General features: G+C 43.0%; 1 protein-coding gene across 6 annotated transcripts in view; it reads left to right on the top strand.

Annotated features, from left to right (window-relative positions):
* The window catches only part of nkain1 (sodium/potassium transporting ATPase interacting 1), an 851,669-nt gene that overhangs the window by 504,086 nt on the left and 324,618 nt on the right, over positions 1-22,965 (top strand). Inside the window, exon 1 of one of the 6 annotated variants that reach the window (XM_073028502.1) lies at positions 8,764-8,894. The exons of the other annotated variants lie outside the window; for them this stretch is intronic. The gene's annotated coding sequence lies outside the window, so the exon portion shown is untranslated. Of the gene's footprint in view, positions 1-8,763; positions 8,895-22,965 lie in introns of those variants that run through there. 6 annotated transcript variants of the gene reach the window in all.

Raw genomic sequence — 22,965 nt, 5'->3', positions numbered from 1 at the left:
ATGTATTGCAATGTACTGCTGCCGTAAAAGAACAAATTTCATGGCATATGCCGGTGATATTAAACTTAATTCTGATTCTGATCTGTGATGGAGACGAACTATGAACTATGAACTTTGGATTTATTTACCCCAGAGACCTATGAAACTTACTTATTGCCCGTTATGCCGCTGGCATTTAGGGCAGCAATGAAGGTCCTCCATCTCTGGCAGTGTTCAGGGCTTCCTTCATCTTGTCAGTAGCTTCATCTCAGTTTTCACTACCGTCAGTCATGCAACTCCTGGCTGGATACTGGGGGAATGCCATCACACTCAGATGTAGAAGGATTCTTCATTGCTGTTTCCATAACAATTTTGTTTGGCCAGTCAGGGTTGTGAGCCCTGAGCTGAACCCCCGAACCTGGAGGACCGGTGGGCCACTCTTAGTATGCCCTATATCCTTTGACCTGTTCGGCATGGGTGACCCTACCAAGAGTCAAAGCGTAAATCCCTGACTCCAGCCAACGTAGCTCTCCAGGTCAGTGAGGCATGCAAGCCTCCAGACCCTACGACAGGATTGTGGTCATCTTGGATTAAAGCTGAGTTATAATTATCTTCAAGGCTGGGTTAAAGTTTATAGTATAGTCAATAGATATGGGTTATGGGCAGGAAAGTGGAGTTGAGACAAGATCAGATCAGCTGCCTCTTAATGAATTGCAAGCACATGCAGTGGAATCTATAGCCCACTTCTGCTCCACATTATTACAGTATTGTGTTAGTACCATTTAGTGCACATTTTCAATATCCATCCCTGGTTTGCTCCTGAAGGTGGGTGATACAGCCAGTCAGGATGCTCTCAATTGTGCCCCTGTAGAAAGTTCTTAGGATTTGGGGGCCCATACCAAACCTCTTCAACTATCTGAAGTGAAAGAGGCGCTGTTGTGCCTTTTTCACCACACAGCTGGTACGTACAGACCACGTGAGATCCTCGGTGATGTGTATGCCAAGGAACTTAAAGCTGTTTACTCTCTCAACCCGAGATCCATTGATGTCAATAGTGATTAGCCTGTCGCCATACCTCCTGTAGTCCACAACCAACTCCTTTCTGTGGTAGCACTAATTAGCAGAAATATTGAATTAATTCCAACAACTTGCCATATTGGGATTTAGGCTCATGACTTACAGTGTAACAAAGCAGTAACCATTAAATTATCTTGTTTCAAATATGAATACCTGCTTAGTGGTGACATCAGTAGAACTCCACATCAAATCGATAGTCATCTTTTCCTTCCCTCCTGAAGGTGCAAACTCTTTGCTCCACTCTTATCAAGGAACACTGGAATCTCATCCATGTAGAGATTTTAAAGAGCATAAAACCACAAGATATAGAAGCAGAATTAGGCCATCTGGCCCATCGAGTGTGCTCCTTGGCCGATTCATTATCCATCTCAACCCCATTCTCCTGCCTTCTCCCCCTAACCCTTGACATCCTTACAAATCTAGAATCCATCAACCTCCACATTAAATATGCCCAATAACCTGGCCTCCATAACCATCTGTGGCAATGAATTCACCACCTTCTGGCTAAAGAAATTCCTCCTTATCTCTGTTCTAAAGTTATGTCTTTCTATTCTGAGGCTGTGTCCTCTGGTCCTAGACTCCCTACTATAAAAAACATCTTCTCCATGTCCGCTCTATCGAGGCCTTTTAATATTCAATAGGTTTTGTTATGTTTCTTAACTTCAAAACTTTAAATTAATTTGAAGAAACTCACAGGAGTCCAAAAATACGGGTGTAACTTCTAGTTAACTATATGCACGTATCATGTGTTAGCGTTTGCAATTAATGCATTTTTACATATAACCTGTAATTAATTATATAAATGAGCAGGAAAAGTTTAATCAATCAATATATATACAAGATTACTCAAATATTCCATCCGGGAAATGGTACTGCAGCATAAAAGCCAGGACCAACAGGCTCCGGGATAGCTTCTTCCACCAGGCCATCAGACTGATTAACTCACGCTGACACAACTGTATTACTATGTTATATTGTCTGTCCTGTTGTCCATACTATTTATTATAAATTGCTATAAATTGTACATTTAGACAAAGACGTAATGTAAAGATTTTTAATTGACGGTTGTAAGAAATAAAGTCAATTAATTCAATGTTATTGAAGTATTAAATACAGGTGTCCCCCGCTTTACGAATGTTCGCTTTATGCCACTTCACTTTTACAAAAGACCTACATTACTAACCTGTTTTCCCATTACAAAGAGGATTTTCGCTTTTACGAAAATTTTTCCCATATAAATTAATGGTTCTTTGCTTTCCACCATTTCGGCTTAAGAAAGGTTTCATAGGAACGCTCTACCTTTGTAAAGGGGTGTGGGGGGCACCTGTACACAACAGGTTTCAATGATATATTCAGGGCATTGAAGAATGCAGGAGAACAGAGTGATCTGGGAATAATGGTGCATAGTTCCCTGAAGGTGGAATCTCATGTGGACAGGGTGGTGAAGAAAGCTTTTGGTATGTTGGCCTTTATAAATCAGAGCATTGAGTATAGTAGTTGGGATGTAATGTTAAAGTTGTACAAGGGATTGGTAAGGCCGAATTTGGAGTATTGTGTACAGTTCTGGTCACCGAATTATAGGAAAGATGTCAACAAAATAGAGAGAGTACAGAGAAGATTTACTAGAATGTTACCTGGGTTTCAGCACCTAAGTTACAGGGAAAGGTTGAACAAGTTAGGTCTTTATTCTTTGGAGCATAGAAGGTTGAGGGGGAACTTGATAGAGGTATTTAAAATTATGAGGGGGATAGATAGAGTTGACGTGGATAGACTTTTTCCATTGAGAGTAGGGGGAGACTCAAACAAGAGGACATGAGTTGAGAGTTGAGGGCAAAAGTTTAGGGGTAACACAAGGGGGAATTTCTTTACTCAGAGAGTGGTAGCTGTGTGGAACGAGCTTCCAGTAGAAATGGTAAAGGCAGGTTCAATTTTGTCATTTAAAAAAAAATTGGATCAGTATATGGACAGGAAAGGAATGGAGGATTATGGGCTGAATGCGGGTCAGTGGGACGAGGTGAGGGTAAGCATTCGGCACTGACTAGAAGGGCCGAGATGGCCTGTTTCCGTGCTGGAATTGTTATTTGGTTATATATTCCCTTATTTTTCTGAATTCCAGCAAGTACAGGCCCAGAGCGATCAAATACACCTCATACGTTAACAGTCATTCCCCAGATCATTCTCGTGAGTCTCCTCTGGATCCTCTCCACGCTAGCAGCTCCTTTCTCAGATAAAGGGCCCAAAACAGCTCCCGGCACTCCATATACGGTCTGATCAGTGCCTTATGAAGCCTTATCATTGAAGAAGTGAGACTTGAGATTTTGATATTGGATAGTATCTTCCTTTCTGTGTCAAGATGATATTAATAAAATCCAACAGACGGATACTGTAATATACCAATCCCAATGTCTGACAACACACGAACATCATTGCTTTGTCTTAAAGAATGGGAACAGAAAATCAATGTATGAGCACTCCATCAGTTTTCTACTGCAAGACTAATTGCCAATAATTTAGCGATGTGCAATTTTTCATAAACGTTTCATCCGTGATTGCATTTCTCCAAGCACCATTCTTTTAAGACAGTAAATGTCTTTAGAAGTCTCGAACCATTTAAGAGGTAAGTGTTTCAGCAATGCGTCATTTATTAGCTCTCTGAGAGACAAGAAGGCATGACCATTTGGAAATTCAGCCAAGGTAAGGAAGGCCATGTGGCCTTATTGAATATTAGATGAATTTAAAATCATCTGGTATTGAATAAGGTCATCTGACCTTCCCTACACTTTGTGGTGACTATGATTCTGCAGGTGATCATGGCCAACAAAGTGGAGTGCTCTTCTACCATAGACGTTTACTTGTTGAAGGGTGATAGTAGGTTCTGCTGTCAGGAAGATAATCAGAGTAATGATCTGGTTGCTTCTGCTGTTGACCCAGTGAGTCCAATTTTGGTATTACTAGTGGATGGAAAAACATTGTTCTGAATATTCTATTCCTCTGTAACATCAAAAGAGAGGAACACCTAGGGCATTCCAGAATCACCAGAGTAGTTCGACTAGATTGGGGTTTCTTTGTTTACTCAAAGATTACACCATTGTCAATAGCTCTGGAAAAGAAAAATAATAATTTATTATTTAATTACTTATCATTATTATTATTATTTTGGTTAAAACTTGCGGTATGGGCATGGCCAAGCACACACATTTCTCAATTGCTAGGAGCTTCTGGACTGCCAGTGGTGCATAGCATTGTGGTTCTCTGGAGATGTACATAAATGTTGCTGTGTTGGCCTAATTTTTTGATACCATTGTGTAGTGATTTTGGGTTGACGCCATTTGTAGGTATTACTATTGGGACAATCTATACCCTGTTCATGTTCCGTAGTCTTCCAGTTTCCTCTTTTAGTTCAGCATATCTCTGGTATTTTTCACTTAATTGATTTCTGTAAGTTATGTGTGTTATTACTATTATTATTCAAATTTCAAAGAAAATGTATTATCAGAGTACATAAATGTCTCCATATACAATCATGAGATACATTTTCTTGCAGGCATACTCAATAAATCCTTAATAGAATAATAACCATAATAGAGTCAATGGAAGACCATAGCAATTTGGGCGTCCAACTAGTGTGCAAAAGAAAACAAACCATGCCAATGCAAAAGGAAAGAAATAATAATAGATAAATGAATAATAAATAACAAGAACATGAGCTGAGAAGTCCTTGAAAGTGAGTCTATAGGTCGTGGGAATATTTCAATAATGGGCAAGTGAAGTTGAGTGAAGTTGTCCCCTTTGGTTCAAGAGTCTGATGGTTGAGGGGTAATAACAGTTCCTGAACCTGTCGTTTGAGTCCTGAGGCTCCCGTACCTTCTCCCTGATGACAGCTGCGAGAAGAGAGCGTGACCTGGGTGGCGGGGCTCTCTGATGACGGACGCCGCTTTCCTGCAACAACTCTCCGTGTAGATGTGCTCAATGGTGGGGAGGGCTTCGCCATTCGCCAGCATCGGGTTTAGTATCACCAGCATATGTTGTGAAATTTGTTGTCTTTGCGTCAGCAGTACAATGCGATACATGATAATAGAAAGAACTGTGAATTACGGTACTGGTTTACATCTGTTATTAGGCATTGCATTGTACTGCTGCTGCAAAGACGACAAATTTCACATCATATGCCAGTTATATTAAACCTGATCTTATATATATGTATGGATATATATACAGTGGCGTGCAAAAGTTTGGGCACCTCAGGAGATTTGAGCTGTCAGATAACTTTTACCAAGGTCTCAGGCCTTAATTAGCTTGTTAGGGCTATGGCTCGTTCATAGTCATCATTAGGAAAGGCCAGGTGATGCAAATTTCAAAGCTTTATAAATACCCTGACTTGGCAAACCTTGACCCAACAATCAGCAGCCATGGGCTCCTCTAAGCAGCGGCCTAGCACTCTGAAAATTAAAATAAATGATGCCCACAAAGCAGGAGAAGGCTATAAGAAGATAGCAAAGCGTTTTCAGGTAGCCGTTTCCTCAGTTTGTAATGTAATTAAGAAATGGCAGTTAACAGGAATGTTACTCGCTTAGCTATTCACAGTAACAGAAATCTTGACAAGGGGTGTCCAGACGTGTGTGTGCGTGTGTATATAAAATAGTTAAATGTAGTGCAAATAGCAAGAAAAACGTAGTGAGGTAGTGTTTATGGGTTCAATGTCCATTCAGAAATCGATGGCAGAGAGGAAGAGAGCATGTCCTGGGTGGTGGGGGTCCTTAATGATGGATGCCACCTTTTTTGAGGCATCGCTCCTTGAAGATGTCCCGGATATTACAGAGGCTGGTGCCCATGATGGAGCTGGCTAACTTTACAACTCTCTGCAGCTTACTTCGATCCTGTGCAGTAGCCTCGCCAACACCCCTCCCCCCCATACCAGACGGTGATGCAGCCAGTTAGAATGCTCTCCCCTGTACATCTGTGTGTCTTTTGTGACAAACCAAATCTCCCCAAGCTCCTAACGAAATAGAGCCTCTGTTGTACCTCTTTTGTAGCTGCATCGATATGTTGGGTCCAGGACAGATCCTCAGAGATATTTCCACTATTTTCTAGTTTTAATCACATTTTCAGAATCTGCTTTCTTTAATTTACTTACTATAATTAATGTGTTATTTCCTACACTTGAATGCTGGTCGAGATAAGGTGCCCATGTCCTGGAATGCTTCTTGACTGTATAACCTCTGATGAGGAAGGAAGATTCTAAAACACATTTATTACCTGTGATATTATCAAAGCCCTGTGAAAAGTGCTGTAGGAAGAGAACTCAGCGAATATGGAAAGGGATTTGAATAGTCTGGGTGAGTGAGTGAGAAAATGACTGGTGCAGTATAAAATTGAAACTATTCACTGGGGTGGGAATAGATAAATGGTTACTTTGCTCGGTGATAAAATTTACAAAATCTTGGCCTATGACTTCTTCAGTGAGTGCTGGTTCATAAAAACACCAGGAGAGTCAGATAGGATTATGAGCTTTCCAGCAAGGTGGTTGCCAGAAAGCAAAAGGAAGGTCATTCCACTGAGATTACGAGGCTTTGATGAGATGGGACTGATGTACTACATGTAGTTTTGATCCTCATTCCAAAGCATTTGCCTTGGTCAATGTGGGCTGCTGCCGAATACCTCCAGTTCAATGCAGATTTTTGGTAGTTGGCTCCTCGTATGGGGTCTTGGCCCAGAACATGAGGTCTTTTTTTCCTCTCCATAGGTGCTACCTGACCTGCTGAGTTCCTCCAGCATTTTGTCTGTGTTGCTGCTGTGCTGTCGGTGTTGAGCTCACGTGTTTTTCAAGTGACCGTGTATGTTTTCACCCATTTTCTCCCGCAGCCCGAATATAGGCAGGTAGCCCACTCTGAATTGTCCCCAGTGTGTAGGTGAGTGGTAGAGTCTGGTGGTTGTTAATGGGAGCGAGGGGAGACTGGAAGTGAAATTACAGTCAGCCCTCCGTATCCGCGAGTTTCACATCCGCAGATTCAACCAACCGCAGATCGGGATCGAAAAGAAAACGCAAGTTCTCTCTCTTCTTATTCCCTAAACAATACAGTGTAACAGCTACTTACATAGCATTTCCATTGTACAGGTTTCCCCCGCTATCCAAAAGTAGAGTGTTTTTGAGCGTTCCCAGACCCAAAAAATAACCTCCCAAATCATACCAAGTAACACATAGAACCTAAAATAACACTAGCATATAGTAAAAGCAGGAATGATATGATAAATACACAGCCTATATAAAGTAGAAATAATGTATGTACAGTGTAGTTTTCACTTACCAGAATCAGGAAGACAGCGAGCACACTGGAAGGTTCACGCATTTTTCTATCATACAGTTCTTTGTACATACTCAAAACATCCTGCAAACCTGCCCTGAACCGATATGCCCTTTCAAAATTGAGGTCATACTTTTCTGCAATCATTGCAGCACTGTCAATCGTAGCGAAAATCTCACGCAGTTCCAAGCTATGGCTTTGACGCTGAGTGTCTGTTTTGCTGGGAGCAAAACAAACGCTGAACGCTATTTTCGCTTTTCACCACTCTCGCTGCTCGGGGTGCGTGTTGCCTCCATGACGGCTCGCTGCAAAACAAACGTTGAATGCTGTTTTCGCTGTACAGACTTTTTCTCTTGTTATTATTCCCTAAACAATGCAGTATAACAACTATTTACATAGCATTCGCGTTGTATTAGGTATTATAAGTAATCTAGAGATGATTTAAAGTATACAGGAGGATGTGCGCAGGTTATATGCAAATACTATGCCATTTTATATAAGGGACTTGAGCATCCGTGAATTTTGGTATCCGCAGGGAGTCCCGGAACCAAACATCCACAGATATGGAGGGCCGACTATATTGTCAGATTGGTTGGATTTGGTGTATTGAAGGGTCTATTCACTGCAATGTGGGGCTACTATTGTGGGGGAAAAAAAACAAAGAGAATTTGAGCATTCATTCACTGAAAGTTAGAAAAATGAGGGAAAGTTCCACTGGGTATCATATGGAGAATGGATGAGATTTATAACGAGGTTAACTTGCAAGTTGAGTTAGTGGTAAAGAGGGCTGGAATGTAAGAGCAGAGCTGCAATGCTGAGACATAGTAAGGCATCAGTTAGAGTATTGAGAGCAGTTTTGGGCCATTTATCTAAGAATTGACGTGCTGTCAGAGAACTTCCATGAGAACGATTCTGGTGATGAAAGGGTTAGTGTATGAGAAGTGATGGATGGATCTGGGCTGTACACATTGGAGTTTAGAAGAATGGTTGGGTGGGGTGGTGGGATCTCATTGAACCCTATCGAATATTAAAATGCCAAGGCAGAGTGCATCCGGAGAGGACATTTCCTACAGCTTTATAATGGAAACACTTCTAATTAGAACAGAGATGAGGAGGAATTTCTTTAGGCAGAGGGTGATGAATCTCTGGAACTCATTGCCACACATTGTAAATATATTGTTTGATTAAGCATTCTTTGTTGTTTACATAATTCATTATGTGTTATCTGTAAAGGTATGTAAATGGCTTACATCATCACACCACTAGGTGATGCGTTTACTGCGCCTTACTAAACATGAAAAAGCAAAACTAAGAATGTACACAAGTTATTCTCAGCTCCCTTGCTTTCCCTTCAATTAGTTTTTATGTTTTGGAGTTAGATCGTATAACAGTGGTGACGAGGAAGTTTTAAACAAACCCAGGCCAACTACTTTCCTGGTGAAGCACAGCGAGACGCTCGAGTTAAAATAAGAGCACAGAGTGAAATGATCGAGTTAAAAAAGGCAGAAAATGGACAAATTCATGTGCTCATAAACAGTGAGTTATGGGTGAAAATAATCATAAAAAAGGAGCAGAATTGGCTGCCTACATTGAAAATATTGATTCATTTGATTACACAAGAGATAACTGGATTTTGTATACTGAGCAAATTGTGCAGTATTTTAAAGCAAATGAAATAACCTAGGAGAAACAGATTTCTCATTTTTGCTGAGTGCATTGGGTTTAAAGGCAAACAGTCTGCTTCAGAGTTTAACTACTCCAACGAAACCAGCCAAACTCAGCTTTGCTGATATCGTGAAAGTAATGCAGAAACGTTTAGAACCAAAACCATTGTTGATTGCAGAACACTTTAGATTTCAAAAGCAGAATCAAAAGGAAGGAAATTCTATTTCAGCATACCTGGCTGAATTGAAGAGATTATCTGAGCTTTATCAGTTTAGTGATGGGCTGAGAGGTTGTTTAGTTCATGAAATCTTACAAGTGTTCAAAAATGGTTCCTAACTGAAGCACAATTTACATTTAAAAGAGTAGTTGAAGTAGCCGTATCAATAGAACCAGCAGACAGAGACATAATTGAGTTGTAGTCAGGAATGAAGGTGAGCGTAAACAAAATTGCAGCATTTAGACAGAAGCATGCCTGGCCGAGCAAATTGTGTTACCGTTGTGACAGGGGCTCACATACACCAGACCACTGCAGGATTAAAGGGAAAACTTTCAGAAAATTCAACAAAGTAGGACACACACAAAGACAGGCAGTCAAAAATAAAAGGGCTGCCCAGGGAAGAGAGACAGCTATGAAGTCTAACTGCAGTTTCAAAAAGAGCACTAAGCTGTTGATGAAAAATCTGATAATGATGAGAGTGACACAGGACTGGATAGGCTTGAGATTTACAAGGTGAAAGCTAATAAGAGACAAGCAATATGGCTTACACCAGAAGTGCATTGGACATAGGCTGTTTCAGTCATTATAAAAAAATGAGTTTGAATGACATTTCAAAGATGCTGAACTGAAGCCTGTAGATATTTAACTAAGAAATTATACCGAAGAACAGAACAGATAACTCCTGTGGGAATGACATTTGTAACAGTGAAATACAACAACCAGCAAGCCACTTTGAGCTTGTATGTGGTTAATACAGGAGGGCCACCATTGTGGGGGCGTGATTGGCTGAGACAACTACAACTTTAATGGGATCCATCCACCATCTGCATGCCACGTCCCCTCTAACAGAGTCAACTGAATGCAAATTAAGAAAGGTATTAAATAATGCCACAACCGTCTCCATGGCGTACATTACAACCTTTTGTCCAACAGGGGGCAAACAGGTGTTGGCGCCAACCTCTGTGGTTGGAAAGCATATTGGACCAAGGAAGGACCATGCTATTCAGATCCTTCTAAAACAGTTTTTGTAGGCAACATATCTGGGAAAGCCTCTGATATGTTTATCAGGCGGTTACTTGCGAAATGTGGCTTTGCTTTAAGCTGGAAGAGCGTTCAAGGAGCGATGCAAGCTTTTGTGGGTATAAAGAACTAGAATCTTTGCGTGCATTAAGGTTATCACATGAACCTCAAGTGGGAGATATAAAGCTGCTTTTAAAAGTAGTTGCAAAGACTAAAGCCCAGCTGGATGAATGGAAGGCCAAAAAGAAAGGAGTCGATGGGGGTATGAAATTGGTCAGATGATGTTGTAGATGAGGAAACCAAGAGGAGAGATCAGATGGTAAAGGGAGCAATAGAGGGATTAATGAGAAAATACTCCAGTGAACTAATCCGCCTTCCCAAGATCAAGATGCGCACAAGCTAGAAGAAGAAAAAGGAAGGACAAGAAAGATGTTCAGGGTGAACTCCTACAACCAGCACAGGGGAGGCTCCAGGCTTGAGATTGTTTTCACAGCCACAAGACTCACCTATCAAGCAGAATGATCTTCTTTGTCAGGAAAGATGTTGCCCCACAAGTGTAAGAAAGGTTCAACAGTGATTAAATCTTTAGGTCTGAATGGGACAATTTAAAATTAATATGCTGTGGATGTCTGTATTGTAGTTGAGCTATATAATGGTTGGTTGGTGGTTGGCATCCGACTGTCCTGAAGGACAATGGGTGATGATGATCATCATCACGAGCCTGGGCAGAAGGTATGGAGATCCTGAGATGCCCATTCGTCAAGATCCCGCTCTCTACCTCACCAGTGTGGTCCAAAGGAAAACTTATGAAGCAATACGTTTGGCACCAGCTTGGCTACAGGAGCTGCCAGAAGGATGTTCAATGACATCCAGCCACCTTAGGGGCTCCACTCCGGATTTCCTGTCTGGGTTTACTCCCGTAGCCTTTGTCTCTCCCGAGACTGCCCACAAACCAGTGGGGTTATTTACCCATAGCTGTGGATCTGGTTCACGAGCACCAGGGTGTGTCCGCACACCGGTGGGCCTGCGTGCTATGTGTCCGGGGGCCAGACCTCCTCCCCACCCTCTGTAGTTCAGCCTGAGTTGAAAGGAGTTCCGTTTCCATGTGTCGTCAATGAGGAGGCACTACATGAGACTTGCTGTTGGAGAGGCTATGAAATGGCAGGGAAAGACTTACACACTCAGCTGTCCTTTTAACAAGACTACTAGCCAGCGGTGGAAGCTGAAAGTGAGAGTGACAAGCTCTCCCCGCTACACTACCACACTGGACACGTCACAACAACCATTTTGACAGTATGCTATATGCTCTGTATTTAAGTTGAGGTGCTTTCTATATTGAGATGGTGTTTATAGCTGAGCAGGGAGGAGTGTTGAGTATTTAATATCTTAATAATATTTGAGTAATATTGTAGATGTATTGTTTGATTAAGCACTTTTGTTGGTTACATAATACATTGCAGGTTATATGTAAAAGTACAGAAATGGCATACGTCATCACGCCACCATGTGATACGTACATGTGACTCACTAGAAGTGTAGATTGGAACTAAGAACATACATAAGTTATTCCCAGCTCCCTTGTTTTCCTTTCAATTAGTTTCTAAGTTTTGGAGACAGTTGTGGAGATTGATCAGTTCTTGGTTTGCCAGGGCTACAAAGGTTACGGGGTGAAGGCAGGAGAATGAGGTTGGGCGGGATAACAAATCAGCCATGATGGAGTGGCAGAGCAGACTCGATGGGCTGAATGGCCTAATTCTGCTCCCATGTCATCTGGACTTCCAGTCTAAGGGAGATTCGACATATAAGTTCAGAATTATGTGATATGTGTCAGGCAGGAAGGGAGAAATTGATTCCGTTGTCAAGAGCGTCAGTGAGCAGAGGACATGATGCATAAGAACTAATGAGAACCAGTGGCGAGAAACAATTTAATACAGCGAATTGTTAGAATTAGTGACACATTGCTTGAAGCAGATTTAATAATAATTTACAAAAAAAAAATTTCACTTGCTCACAACAAAGAGAGAGGGCAGTGGGGATAGAGGGGAAGAGTGGGATTACTCAGATAGTTTTATTCAGTCATGTAATATGATTGCATTATTCGTTTATTCTTGTACAGTCAGAGAAAGCAAAAGTTGAAGGGAAGGTTATAATAATATCAGTAACTAGAAATATAAAATGAGGCATTTGTAGCTTTCTGCAAAAAGCAGTAGAAATAAGATCACCATTACTGAACTCTCAGCGTTTCAAAGTTAATCTTTCATCTCTTTAGCATTAACTGATTGGGAGGATTGTGTATCATCTCGTACACTCACCTAATCACATTGGAACGGCATTTTAATAAATACATATCATCTTCTAATATTTGTAATTTTGAAAGCTCTTGATGCTTGAAAATGCTCATTTATTTTCACAAATCCCATTTAGTTTTACCGTACGTTTCATATGGTCCTGGCAGAGAGGCAATGCTTTCCCATTTACACACTCCTTGCAGATTCCTAGTCAGTGCAATTTTCCAATTTTTCACACTTAATTGGAGTTGCTGGTGGAGAAGGTTACCGAAAAGGAGATGATAGATTGAATAAAAGAATGTGAGGACATGCTGCCACCTCGAAACCCTAGGGTCGTTTCCACATTGGCTCTTGAATACTTCACTGCTTTGATATTACGTCCAATGTGTGTCCTTCTCCCTCGCCCTGAATCTAATCGAATGTGTTACAGGCACAAAGGCTGAATCTACTTCCTGTTCCCCTATATCAATATTCCCAGATCCCGAAGAGACATCTTCGGAGTGCATTTGCGGAGGGAAATGAACATTAATTGTTCATGAACTCTTAGCGTTTCAGTTAATCTTCATTCATTTGTATGTTCTAATTTACGTGTCAATCTTGGATTAAAATGTCTTGTTAAAGTATCATCCTACCTCTTCATTTAGAGTGATACATGTTAAGGTGTATTCAGGAGTTATGCAAAATAGCTAATACTAATGTCAACAGAAACCAGGCTTCAGATCTGAATATGGACTGTACATCGAGTTTAAAATGCAGCTCCGAGCAATGTTCTTCCTGGTGCTGCAGGCTGGGGTTAATTGCAAACCTGAGATGTCTGCATATGCATGAAGGCAACTCAGAGACAGAGGTGATTTTGGGTGCGTTAGTGTGCAACTCAAAAGGGAGCATTATGAATGCATTGTAACTATAGAAATTGTCCTGTTGTTACCTTTGTCCCTTAACATATAAAATGTGATGTAATATTGGGTCAGGAGGCCACTCCTTCCACAGAAGTGGCTCCAGAATGATAGAAACATAGGAAACCTACAGCACAATACAGGCCCTTTGGCCCACAATGCTACACTGAACATGTAATGATGCCTGTTTGTTATACGTCATAAAGCCTTCTATATCACCTGCTTTAGTGTCCCCAGGTCAATCCCAGTCACAACAACATTTAGCAAAGAAAATAATTATCTTGTACTTCAATGAACACTTTCTTTCACTGCAATGCACAAAAAACTGGAGAAACTCGGTGGGTCAGGCAGCATCTGCAGAGGGAAATGAACAATTAATGTTTCAGGTCAAGAATCCTCATGAGGACTGAATTAAGTATATTTCAGTGCACATTTTAGTTCAGAATTCCGACGAGCAAGCCACATTGATACTCCTGAGTATGTCAGCTAAATTTTAGAGGCAATTCACACTGAGTCAGAACCAGGTTTGTTGCCACTGATGTGAGTCATGAAATTTGTTGTTTTGTGGCAGCAGTACACTGTAATACATTAAAAAATAACTATACGTTACAATAAGAAGAATATAAATAAATGAATAAATAGCTCAACAAATAGCGATTGGAACCTGTGATTTGCACTTTGGTTTATGTGTTTTCGGGCCAGTTGAGTGGTCTTGCACTTTGCCATCTCCGAGGGAGGTCGGTGAAGTTTTGAGTGGAGTGTGCGGCCTCAAGGCCAAGGAATCTGGAGCCCAGTGATGACTCCACTTCTTGCCAATCGCGCCAATTGAACTATCGAACAAGATTGAAGTCAAAGAGGACGAGAGTGAGAGTTCAGCGCTGTCTGTCTGCATGCGACCAGTCTCTCTCACTCTTCTGTCTGTCTGTCTCTCCCTCTTGCTCGCTGCTGCCAGAGTCTTGGCTCCTGGGATAGGTTGAATCAACACGGTCTGTGGATTGGTCTCTGCAGTTCACGTTACGACATGTTTCTGCTTCCTGGTTACTCCTATGTTTTATCGCTATTTTGCACGATTTTGTTTGGGGCAGACTGGTTCAGCGGCCAGCAGTCAACGAATGACACAGCGCTAAGTTGAACTGAACTAAACTAAACTGAACGTTTCTCGACTGTTTCAAGGACTCTGTGCTTTGATGTCTCATATTCTCTGTGTTTTTCGCTTGTTTTTTGCTCTTTGCACAATTTGATTTTTTTTGCACATTGTGATGTTCTCTTTGAACGGATTCCATGGATTTCTTTGTTTTGTGGCTGTCTGTGGAGAATACGAATCTCAGGGTTGCATATTGCGTGCATACTTTGATTTGAAATGTACTTTGAATCTTTGAAAAAGAGAGCAAAATAGTGAGGTAGTGTTCATGGACTGTTCAGAAATCTGATGGTGGATGGGAAGGATCTGTTCCTAAAATGGAATGGCCAAATGTTCATTCAGCACTGCTCTAACAATTATGAGTCTTGAAAATGCCCAGTACTGCCAGTATATCTTCTTCAGTTTCTGAAAAATTCTTTCTGCCATCTTCCACTTTATTTCCCATAGTACACAAACCTTGTGGTCCAATATTTCATAAGAGCCTACCAGGCAGAAACAGTTGATCTCTGTTGGTATTTATGCTCGATAAGTGTGACTTCATCTCCATAGTCCCCTTTTCTTTCATCCCTCTTGAATTTTCCCATCATGCTTTTAAATGCGATTGTCATCTTCCACTTGTGGTAGCAAAATCCTACTTTCTAACCTGTCCCTGAGCTAAGGGACTTCCCACTAAGCTCTCTGTGTCACAGAGGCCTAGTTTTGGATTTCTCCCACAGATGTAGGCATTGTTGGTGTACCGCAGGGGTCAGAGGTCAGCCTATTACTTGGATGATGGGGCTGGTAGCTTTGTGGCTAAGTTTGTGGATGATGCAGAGATAGATGGAGGGGCAAGGTAGTGTTGAGGCAGCAGGGGGTATGAATGGACTTGCACTGATTAGGAGAATGGGCAAAGAAGCAGCTGATGGAGCACAATGAGGGGAAGTATATGGTCATACCCTTTGATTAAAAAAAATTAAGGCACAGTCCATGACCTCCTCTACTGCCAGGACGAGGCCACACTCAGGTTGGAGGAACAACACCTTATATTCCATCTGGGTATGAAGGCATGAACATCGATTTCTCAACCTTCCGGTAATTGCCCCCCCCCTTCACCATTATCTCTTTCGTTTTCCCCCTCTCACCTCATCTCCTTACCTGCCTATCACCTCCCTCTGGTGCTTCTCTGCCTTCCCTTTCTCCTTGGTCTGCTGTCCTCTCCAATCAGATTCCCCCTTCTCCAGCCTTTATCTCTTTGACCAATCAGCTTCCCAGCTCTTTACTTCACTCCCTCCCCCTCTCCTGGGTCACCTATCACCTACCACCTTCCTCCCCTCCCCCCCCCCCCCCCACCTTCTTCCTTTAATTTCTCAAGTTTTTTTTCCAGTCCTGATCAAAGGTCTCGGCCAGAAACATCGATTATCATGTTAGGTCCAGGAGCCTGATGGATGCAGGGTAATAGTTGTTCCTGAACCTGCTGGCTCCTATACTCCTTCCCGATGGCGGCAGCGAGAAGAGAACACGGCTTCAGCTTGTCCTCTCAGGCGGGGAGGAGAGAGTGATTGGGAAGACTTTATATGCACGAAGTGGAAACTGGATGTTGAGTGTAGAAGTCAATTTTTTCATCAGTGTGTTGCAGGGAAGGTTCTTCTTGGAAAAATTGACCACCGCCAGCTCAGGTTAATCACATAGGTCAGGTCTGAAACTGTGTCATATTTATCCTGTTGCAGTCATTACAGCTTTGCTCCATACAGAACTGAGAATACAGTGTTACTCATATCAAAAAGCTATTCCCTCAATTGCAACAGAAACACGCTGTCAAATAACCTGCAGTTGTACTTTTGCCTGCTAATGTTCCCTAAGTGGGTGATCTGCAGAAAAGTCATAATTCCCATTTACACAATTCAATGCTTTCTCCTGCAATCAATAGACTTGCACTGAGAGAGGCTGATTTTATCAGACTTAAACTGTTTGTAACGGGAACTCAAACTCAGAAAGACGCTTGGGTCTTAAAGAGTAAGATGATGTTATTCTCACACAGTTGATTGCTCAAGTGATGATCGAGCAGTTAATTGTTATATGTTGGGTAAAGGAGGCAGGTTTATAATTCACCCTGTTACCTGCTCCGATGACTTATTGGTAATTGATGTAAGGATTCTGAAAGGACGGTCAAAAGTGTCGGCACGGTAGCGTAGTGGTTAGCACGACGGTTTACAGCGTAGGCGACCCAGGTTCAATTCCCGACGCCGCCTGTGAGGAGCTTAAATGTTCTCCCCGTGACTGCGTGGGTTTCCTCCGGGTGCTCCGGTTTCCTCCCACAGTCCAAAGATATACTGGTTAGTAGGTTAAGTGGCCATTGTAAATTCTCCTGTGATTAGGCAAGGATTAAATCGGGAGGTGCGGCTGGAAGGGCTGGAAGAGCCCACTTTGTGCTGTATCTCAGTTAATTTTTTTTTAAAGTTCACAACATTTACAAAGGTAAGTTTTATATCATCCATCATCCCTGTCCTACTTTTCTCCCCGTTAATTGAGTGCCCTTTATCCTTGCCATATCACCCCACGTACCATCCCAGTCCTGCTCCACCAGCCATTCTTCTTCTTCTTGCACCCTTAACTCCTGGTGGAGTCATCGGGGTGCCATCATGACCAGCTTTACACCAGTCTGTTCCATCTGTCGCGGTTGTGTGCCAGGGCCTGTCCATTCTTTAATGCTGTCCATCCATCTTTTCCTCTTCTGCCTCTCCTTCTTTTCCCCTCCGCAGTTCCTTGTAGAACGGTCTTTGCAAGGCCACTGGATCTTGTTACGTGGCCTTACCATCTCAGCTTTCTTTCCTTCTCCGTTGTGAGAAGGTCTTCATGGGGGCCGATGTGGTGCTGGATGGTCTTGCGGACCTGCTCGTTTGTGATGTGGTCCAAGTATGAGGTGCCCAAGGTGTTACGATAGCATCTCATATCCAATGCCTGTATCTTCCTCCGTAGCTCTGCTGGGAGGGTCCACGTCTCGCATGCGTACAGGAAGATGGAGAATACCAACGCATGCAGGAGTCTGTCACCAGCCGTTACCCATCGCCTATTGGGAAGATGGAGAGCAGTTCTGTGGATCCCCGTTAAAGGTGCTTTACGAGTGCACGTCCTCGTTGCTGCCTGTGATTTATTCGTGCGTGAACAGGGAATTCACTCAGGGTGGGGGTCACGGCTGAACTGCTGCCACCAGCATCCGGGAAATTGCTCTGCAATGCACACGAAGTGCTGGAGGAACTCAGAAGGTCAGGCAACGTGCGTGGAGGGAGGGAAATGAGCATTCGACATTTCGGGCGGAGACTCTTCAGGAATGGAAAGGAAGGGGACAGAAGCCTGAATAAGAAGGTGGAAGGAGGGCGTGGTATGAACATCAATGTCTCTGACATCCAGCAGTCAACCCCTCTGCTTCTCAGCCATCCTCTCTCTTGTTCCATTCCCTTTTCTAGTTACCCTCTCACCGCTTCTCTTCTCGAAGTTCTTTGTAGTTGGTAAAAAGCAATGTGACACTTCTATATTTGGCAAATCTAGAGAAATCAGGACTGAAGACATTGCGGTAAAAGGGATAACTGGAGGCATGTGGAGAGAATCCTTGTGGTAACGGGGAGAAAGTACAAACTCCTTACAGACAGAGTTGCAACTGAACCCCGGTTGCTAGCGCTGTAATGGTGCTACGTTACCTTGCCACCCTTATCATGAGTGAAATGATCATTTTGATGCCTCTTGCAAAAGTTGGAACTTCTTTGGAGCATCTACCCCTTCCTCAGCATTGACTTGGGAGCACCAGGAGCGATTATCTGCTCAAACCTCAGGGGCAGGACATGAACACCGGGCCCTCTGACAAGTGCAGTGAGCCACAGTTAAACTGAAAAGATCAGGGATTTATAGCAGGTCATTTTTATGTTTAAAAGAGGAATGGAAGATTGATAAAGGTTCAAAGATTCAAAGTACATTGATTATCAAAGTGTGTATGCAGTACACAACCCTGAAATTCATCTTCCCTACAGATAGCCACAAAACAAAGGACTATGGAACCAACCCGTTCAAAGAAAAACATCAAACATCAAACCACCTTCCCCCGAATGCAAAGAAAATTATACAAAAAATGAGTGAAAAACACAGAATATAAAACACAACATCTAAAGGCATAGTTCTGTACAGTTCCGCTCAGTGTTCGATTCAAAAATCACCCAAGAGTAGTAACAAAAAGCAACGACCAGAACTAGAATTAGAAACTAGAGCATATCGTAAAAACCAAACTAGAGTCCAAATCTGCAGTGAGAGTCTCCATTGATTAAATGTTAATTCAGGGTCTGCATTGATTAAATGTTGCTCCAGCCCCATCTGCCAACAGCGTCGACGGGAAGAGAGAGGGCGATCACTCAAGTGCAAGTAACTATGAAGATGGTGGAATATGAAACAAGAACCAAATTGCTGGAAGAACTCAGCCAGTCGAGCAGCATCTGCGGAAAGTGAAAGCACTCAATATTGTAGGTTGGAGTCCCTTCCTCCGAACTGGGGAAGAAGTGGAGTGGTTACAGCAATGCTCATGGGAGGAGGGAGGTGTATGTCAGACAACGAGATGGAGGGAGTTTTAAGACGTATCAGGCAATAAGGAAAACTTTGGATTGTGAGCAAGGCGCTTTAAACAAACGGTGGAAAAAATGACCAAATAATGATGGGAAAGGTAATGAGGAGTAACTCACACACTCACAAAATGCTGGAAGAACTCAGCATGTCCATAAGACCATAACAGCAGAATTAGGCCATTCAGCCCATCAAGTCTGCTCTGCCATTCTAACATGGCTGATCCTGGATCCCACTCGATCCCATACCACCTGCCTTCTCGCCATAACCTTTGATGCCCTGACCAATCAGGAAGCTATCAACTTCTGCTTTAAATATACCCACGTACTTGGCCACCAGCACCATCTATGGCAGAGCATTCCACAGAGTCACTGCTCTCTGGCCAAAAAAACTTCCTCCTTACCTCTATTCTAAAGGGTCACCCCACAATTTTGGGGCTGTGCCTTCTAGTTCTAGATACCCCCAAACACACAGGAAAGAGCACTCAACATCCACCCCATCTGGTCCTTGTGAGACAGCATCTATGGAGATGAAGGATCTCGGCCTGAAACATCGACTGTTCATTCCTCTCCAAAGTTGCAGCCTGACCTGCTGAGTTCCTCCAACATGTTGTGTGTGTTACTCTGGACTTTTGCAATCCGCAGAATCTCTTGTGTTGATGAAGATAACGAGCAGCGGTCTACCCGAAGCAGGAAAATCGGCTTTTCATTGCATAAAACAGAAGAGGTGGCCAGGCAGAAGATGAATTGATGTTGGGCTTCACTGGGCCGCTGGTGGAGACCAGGTCGGTTTAGGATTGAGATCGGGAATGGGCGCACGGAACAGGAAATCCAGAGGAACACACACAAAATGCTGGGGGAGCTCAGCAGGTCAGGCAGCATCTGTGGAAATAAATAGATTGCTGCCATTTCAGGCTGAGACCCTTCCTCAGGATTCTGCTTGGGGGAAGGTAACTGTGTTGGAGTCTGGTGGTCCTGGTGTGGATGTTACGTAGCCTCCTCCCGGATGTGAGTGTGACAAACAGAGAGAGGGGAAAGTAGCAATGGCCAGTGTCTAGATGTGTAGCACAGAGACAACCATTGGGCCTATCAAATTCATACTTGAAACAAGCCATGCTCTCCTAGACTGGCGAACAAACCTTAATAATCCCCGTCATTATCCCGAATCTCCTTAATTGTATCTCGCCAGTCGCCTCAGCTATTACCAGTGTCAATGATTTCTGCATTATAGTCATCCTCTGAATTCCCATGTGAGCATTTTACCATAATTGTTTAGAATAGATCTTGTGGAAGCAGAACAGTTATGATTTACTTGACGGGCCGTGAGTTAACTGTCGAACGCCGTGGCATCTGCAGGTCTGTTTCCAAAATCCAATTCTATTAATACTAATGCAGACAAATTTCGGAACTGGAGTGAAAAAAGCATTCGTTTCAATTCGATCCAAGTTTAATTGTCTTTCAGCCCTACGTGAATACTCATGAATGCAGCCAAACAAAATGGCGTTACTCCATGGTCAAGGTACAAAACACAATACCAAAGGTCACACACAGCACAAAGCACGCACAGAGCGTACAAGAGAGCAAGCACAAATGGTGTCATAATTGTAGAATAAAAGAGTGCAAGGTCAAGCCTTCAATCTACAATTGACCACAACAGAGCTAGCACACTGTGGGGGGGGGGGGGGGGGGGTGGGGGGGGTGGGAGCAGCACTGACCAGCCGAGACACTGCACCGCAGAGTCTTGTGATTTAAGACCCAGGTTTCCAACTTCTTAGCGACCTCCTCTGTCAGATCACCCACCGGTGATCTCATTTAGCGGACATGTTACTGGGTTGGCATCCAGAGGCCCAGGAATACTGATCTCCAGGCATGAGTTCAGATCCCACTGTGGCAGCCAGGGAAATGAACTGCAAGGAAAATCTGGAATGAAGAACATTTGCAAAGGAAATTGAAACTGTCAGGTTGTAAATACAACCCCTCTAGTTACTTCAGTGAAGATCTGTCTGACTAAGGACACTCCAGAGTAACAGAGCCACGTAACTATTTTCTGTCTGTATTGACCTTTGTGTTATTCACTTTTAGAAGCAATCGTCACAAATTCACCCTTCGTGCAGTTACATGTTAGTTTAGAGTCAGCCAGGGACAAGGATGTCTTTATGTTGACCACAATATCACTATATCACTACCGGGTTGCCTTAAATTTGCTTATTTCATTCGTTTCACTGATTCGTTCATCTTTGCTGGTTTCACAATAAAGGGTCGAACGTTCTTTTCTCGACTTGCATGGATGTGATGTTGAGGCTTTATAAAGCAGTGGTGTGGCTGCACTTGGAGTATTGTGAGCAGTTTTGGTCCCCTAATCTAAGAAAGGATGTGCTGACACAGGAGAGGGTTGAAAGGAGGTTCACAAAAATGATTCCAGGATTGAACGGCTTGTCGTATGAAGAGTGTTTGATGGCTCTGGGCCTGTATTTAGCAGAATTCAGAATGAGGGGTGACCTCATTGAAATTTATTGAATGGTGAAAGGCCTCGATAGAGTGAATGTGGAGAGGATGTTTCCTATGGTGGGGGAGTCTAGGACCAGAGGACACAGCCTCAGAATAGAGAGGCATCCTTTTAGAATGGAGATGAGAAGGAATTTCTTGAGCCAGAGAGTGGTGAATCTGTGCAAGTTATTGCCACAGGCAGCAGTGGAGGCCAAGTCTGTATGTATATTTAAGGCAGAGGTTGATAAATTCTTGATGGGTCAGGGCATGAAGGGATACGGGGAGAAGGCAGGAGATTGAGGCTGAGGGGGAAAATGGATCAGCCATGATGAAATGGTGGAGAGACTCAAGGAGCCTGCTCCTATAAATTATTTGGAAGCACGCCATACAGTGTCAAGTCCCTCGCTTGGTCTATCAGTGGTTCTGGTTTGTTTTCTGGTTTCTGGTTTTGTTTTTGTGTTGGCGCGTGGCCTAGTGGATAAGGCATCGGTCTAGTGATCTGAAGGTCACTGGTTCGAGCCTCAGCTGAGACAGTGTGTTGTGTCCTTGAGCAAGGCACTTAACCACACATTGCTCTGCGACGACACCGGTGCCAAGCTGCTTGGGTCCTAGTGCCCTTCCCTTGGACAACATGAAGAGGGGAAGGCTTGCAGCTTGGGCAACTGCCGGTCTCCCATACAACCCTGCCCAGGCCTGCGCCCTGGAAACCTTCCAAGGCGCAATTCCATGGTCTCACGAGACTAACGGATGCCTATTTGGTTTTGTTTTCTAGTAACCACTACAAATTGGTTAACTCCCAACTGCCTCCACAGTTACAGGACAGATATGAATGGACAATGAACACTGTGAATAATTAAAAAGACACAAACCACTTGCATCATTGTTGATTGGTTCGGTCCTCTGTGAACTCTATTCTGCACTCTGTTAACCTTTTCCCTCAGTGAGCCGATATGAAGAAGGTTTAGGTCACCTACCTACAGTAAAGATGTAAATAAGGTCAAAAAAGTTAAAAAAAATTTCAAGGACGTTGCTGGGTCCAGAGGACCTGCGTCATAAGGAAAGATTGAATAGGTTAGGACTTCATTCTTTAGAATGTAGAAGACTGAGGGGAGATTTGATAGAGCTATGCAAAATTATGAGGCATATAGAGAGGGTAAATGCAAGCAGGCTTTTTCCACTGAGGATGGGTGGGACTACAACCGGAAGTCATGGGTTAAAGGTGAAAGGTGACAAGTTTAAGAAGAACATGAGGGGGAAACTTCTTCACTCAGAGGATTGCGAGAGTGTGGAACGAGCAGTGCATGGGACTCAGC

Source organism: Hemitrygon akajei, chromosome 24 (assembly GCF_048418815.1).
Source record: "Hemitrygon akajei chromosome 24, sHemAka1.3, whole genome shotgun sequence".
Taxonomy (NCBI): domain Eukaryota; kingdom Metazoa; phylum Chordata; class Chondrichthyes; order Myliobatiformes; family Dasyatidae; genus Hemitrygon; species Hemitrygon akajei.
The sequence above is the reverse complement of the archived record's forward strand: the minus strand, read 5'-3'. Positions and strand labels throughout refer to the sequence as shown.